Here is a 4930-nt window from a genome sequence, read left to right as displayed (position 1 = left end):
CTTAATTGCTCTTTGTTGCCTAGGGTCAAATTTTGTTTAGGTCCTCATCCAAACCATGGAACCGGCTGACAGCTACTCTGGTCCATGAAGACTGTCTCTTCCTTCGCTCCAGCATGTGACTTCAAATACGACACCTTGGAATTCACAGTTGATAAAAAAAATGTAATAACAAAAAGATGGTAAAGAATCCATATCATTGTCAAACGTACTATCCTGTTATAATGGCTACAAAGTAGTCACTGAAAGTGATATTAAAGTCAAAAGATTTTTAAGCTATTTCACATGCTGATGAAATCACTTACAATGGATGCTGCTCCTCGATGTATAAAAGTTTTAGTTTCCTGCAGAATCAGCTGGTCGCATGAGCACTGGTCGTGATATCCTGTTTTAGGATGATTCCTTTCCCATGCAGAAGAAGCCACCCTTGTGTGTGCTAGTAAGCGGTGTGCGCACAGCAAGGCAATCAACATTGTGCTAATCCAATGAGTAAAGAATAAGAAAACAATATAACTGGCCATCAGGATATAAATATAGCTTTATTGGGGTGACTTTATCTTGGAAGGTGTTTGTAATTATTTGCATACTAGGCACCGATGTACCCAAGTCTCGGGTCTTCCAACAACAGGGACTTTGTCTGGGCGCTCTGCCATTCAACACTTCCTTATTGTCAGTCCTTCGCCACCTTAGTTCTATGTGCCAGAATAAGCACAGCACTACATCCTGCTAAAGTATAAATTAACCAGTTCCTGCCCGCAATCTGTAGATGAGCATTCCCTGGCATGACGACCTGTTCCAAGAAATATTCATCTCCATTCCAGATTGGAACTAGGAGCACGTCAGTGTGAGATTCTCACTCCAAGTCAGTGCTGCCTGGTCTAACCCTTAGGCCAATGTCACACTGGTTATCCTATTGCTGATGAGGATTTGCCAGTACCCCGATCACATTGGGGGACACAGCATGGAGTTTGAACACTTGCTTGCTTGCATGTGGTGCTTCTTCATCAGCTGGAGGAGCCAAGTGGTGCTCTCTTGTTGGGGGACAAAGATTTTGCTGCATTTTAGGCATGCAAAGCAGAAATGTGTCCGTCATTCATTTATTAGTTATCCTGTCCCTGGGGAATTCTCACTAGTGTCCGGATTCCTGGAGTGACATGGGCCTAACTTTGAGAAACCATTCTGGTTTCCAATCATGTGATCACTATGACAGCCACCTTATAGTGATCACGTGGGTTTGTTTACATACAACCAAGCGCAGCACACCGGCTTACACTTGATCATGTTGATAGATATTGCTGCAGCTGGCTAATTTCTGTAAATATATCCTAGCGCAACTACCCTGGTTACAAAACCTCCAGCTAAGCTGCAAAGTAGCTGAAGGTTCAATGGCTATCCTTTGTATATCCTCTTATTAATACCAATGATTGGATCAGATTATACAAACAGGTATTTGACCTGGAACATTACATGGGTTTGTTTACATACAACCCCACACCTCGGTTGCCATTGTGCCCAGTAGTCATTGAACAATGGTTATACTTTGGATGCCCCATTAATAGTACCAATGGTTGGATCATTTTATACAAACAGGTATTTGACCTGGAACATCACATAGGTTTGTTTATATACAGGCCTCAGCTGTTATTATACCTCCTAGCCATAGGTACAATTGCAATCCTAATGATATGCTACTATTAGTACCAATGATTGGATCAGTCGATGCAAACAAATATTTGACATGGAACATCTAACAAACTGGACTCCAGTAAAGTGAAATCTGATTGGCTGCTCTGTGTTATTCCACTGTGCACATTATCACTGCCCTTTGTGCTGCCCTATTAAATATGTCCAAAAGGATGTACACTTTCCAGATTCCAATGGAAGAGTTGCAATACCACACATGTCCACTAGATGGGGAAGAAGAGACACTCTATTGTAACTGGAGAGCACAGTATTTTATTTTTAGCAGATATGATTACAACGAAACTGACTCCAACATTATAGATTACCATCAGGCTGAAGTCAGTCCTCTGTGTGCATGTTAAAAAAGGTTTTACTATGCATTTGTTACCCCGGCACGCGACAACTTTATTCCGAATAGCACCCCCAAACACACATATACAGGTGAAACTCGAATAATTAGAATATCGTGCAAAAGTAATTGCAGTAAGTGCTGCGAAAGGGGCCCAAACCAAGTACTGAGTACATATGCATGCTTGTACTTTTCAGAGGTCCGATATTGTTCTATGTACAATCCTTGTTTTATTGATTGCATGTAATAATCTACTTTTTTGAGGTTGTGGATTTGGGGTTCTTGGGGTTTTCATGAGCTGTAAGCCATAATCATCACAATTATGACAAATCACGGCTTGAATTATCTTGCTTTGCATGTAATGAATCTATCTCATATATTAGTTTCACCTTTTAAGTTGCATTAGTGAAATAAATGAACTTTGCACAACATTCTAATTATTCGAGTTTCACCTGTACAGTATGAAGCAGTGTTCCTGCACTTCAGCGCAAACCAGCGCATGTTTCTTAATGTGCATGCTGCATGCATTTGTGGTGAGCTGTTTTGCCTAAAGATCCAACAGGACTGTTTTTTTCTCATGCATTGTGGCGTTTTATTGGCCCATTTAAATTGAACTGGCAGCTTTAATGCAATGAGCATGCACAGAAAAAGCCTATGTCAATCGGTGTGCCCAGAGCCTTAACGTGTTTGTGAGCGGTAACAATGAACTTCTGTTATTTGCTTCTTTTTGGTATCTTAAAGAATAACTCCGGGCAAAACCGTTGTTAACCCTTGCAGAGGTGCTACCCCGCACTGCAAGGGTTCAGTGCTCGTTTTGGTCTAGCTGCAAAAATAAAGTTATACTCACCCTATCCTCAGAGTTGGCTCCTACATCGCTCCCTCCAGCCTCTCTTCCCCTCCTCTGGAGCGATGGAATGTCCCTCAGCGTCCTCACGTCTAATACACAGTGTATGACTCAGGGACCTTAGACCGTTACAATAGAGGAGGCGCAAGGCTGGAAGGACTAGTCTAGGAGCAAGCGGGTATTCTATCGAAAGTTCCACCTCCTCCAGATCTCCAACCATCTGACTTCCGGTTTAGTTAGAAGTAAGAGGTTCGGCCGAGAATGTTCTACTGCACGTGCGCCACCCGCGGCATTTCCCTATACACATACTACACAGCAATAAAGTATTACAATAAACTAGGGTCAGACTAATCCAGCACGTTATTAATCTGAGATGCCCCACTCTGTCCGTCGCTTGCGGCAATATTGAGTGAGGCAACTCAGATTAATAACGTGCTGGATTAGTCTGACCCTAGTTTATTGTAATACTTTATTGCTGTGTAGTATGTGTATAGGGAAATGCCGCGGGTGGCGCACGTGCAGTAGAACATTCTCGGCCGAACCTCTTACTTAGTTGTAACTAAACCGGAAGTCAGATTTTTGGAGATCTGGAGGAGTTGGAGGTTTCGATAGAACACAGACTCTGAGGTTCAAGTGAGTATAACTTTATTTATTTTAGCACCTAGACGAAAATGAGCACTGAACCCTTGAAGTGCGTGGCAGCCCCACTGCAAGGGATAATAAAAGTTCTTCTTTAAATATACTGATAAAAGCATTTTGTTATTTCTGTTCCATAACTACAAAAAAACCAAACAAACAAACCGTTGATCATGCCAGAAATGTAAACATGCTCTCTGTCTTGTGCACACTTCCTCTCTCATCTCAAGGAGTCTTATTATCCCTTTTAAGTCTCTGTAGTCTTGGACTATAGAATAATTTTGTGTCTATGTTGTAGAGATAAGGGTGGCAGGGTTGGTTAAGGAATATAACAAACTACAACTCTGCAGGGCTGAAACCACAAAAGAAGCTTTGCTGTTGTCAGCTCACAACAGGACTTAGGAGCGCACTGGATTTCTGACAGATCAGCAGATAAATGTACTGAATGTGTTTTAGTTTTTTCTTGTATGATATACTGTACCCTTTAATGCAGCAAGTGTCAATACATGAAAAAAGCATGCATGAAAGTTTACACAAAGGTGTAATTAGAGCCTTAATGTCAAACCAGGGACTGTTCAGTACACATGTGAGATTCCTGGATGTTTCACTGTCATTTTCCTATATCAATTAGCCTTGACTAAACCCTAATTTGCATCACTGCCTGATACTCTGGAGAGCAGTTAGATCAGGTAGGCACCTGCAAGAGGAAGCGAAGATATAAAAAAATAGAGACATTTGAAGCTCTAACTGTGTCCCAGAATGACAGGAGATTGTTCGGGGCAGACACCTGAAACCGGAAGCCATTGCGCTGGAGCTGTGGAATGTTAGCTTACTTATACACAGCACAACAATGTCTGTGAAACCCAATCATGCCGTTCACTGATGTGTACAAAGACCTATGGGCACAATTTGGAATTTTTTGGTTGTTATTATAGCTGGCAGCTAACAAACATTCACTAAGCTCCAGAAAGCAGCCGAGTGAATAACCCAGCCGAAGTGAAGTGAGCAAATGCCGTTCAGCTTTTCACTTCGGTTCTGTTTAGCTGATTTGAGCCGTACATCGGCTGGCTCCGGCTGGCTTCAGTCAGCCGAACATGCTCTGCATGATCGGCTGAGCCGAAGTGAAGAAGCCATTTGACTCAGCCAGTCCAACATCTGGATCGGCTGAGCCGAACCTCCGACAGTTCACTCGCTACCGCTTTCCCCTATTCTCATAGGGGCTGAACAGCAGTGAGTGAATAGACGAATGCCGCCGATTGGCATTCGGCTCGGTTATTCTGCTCGCCACCTCCAAGGTAGTGAGCTGAATAAAAAAAATGTAAACAAAAGGGGAAGAAAAGATAAGAAATAATTTGAAATTTTTTAAAAAAAAATTACATTATAAAAAATAAAAGAAGCACAGACCTGGCATGGCAGGAAAG

At 42.2% G+C, this 4930-nt stretch overlaps 1 protein-coding gene across 1 annotated transcript in view; it reads left to right on the top strand.

Moving 5' to 3' along the window:
- The window catches only part of COLEC10 (collectin subfamily member 10), a 45901-nt gene that overhangs the window by 33906 nt on the left and 7065 nt on the right, over positions 1 to 4930 (top strand). The window lies entirely within an intron of this gene.

Source organism: Nanorana parkeri, unplaced genomic scaffold (assembly GCF_000935625.1).
Source record: "Nanorana parkeri isolate BGI_ZX_2015 unplaced genomic scaffold, ASM93562v1 scaffold117, whole genome shotgun sequence".
NCBI classification, from domain to species: domain Eukaryota; kingdom Metazoa; phylum Chordata; class Amphibia; order Anura; family Dicroglossidae; genus Nanorana; species Nanorana parkeri.
Note: the sequence above shows the minus strand (reverse complement) of the source record. Positions and strands in the feature narration are given on the sequence as shown.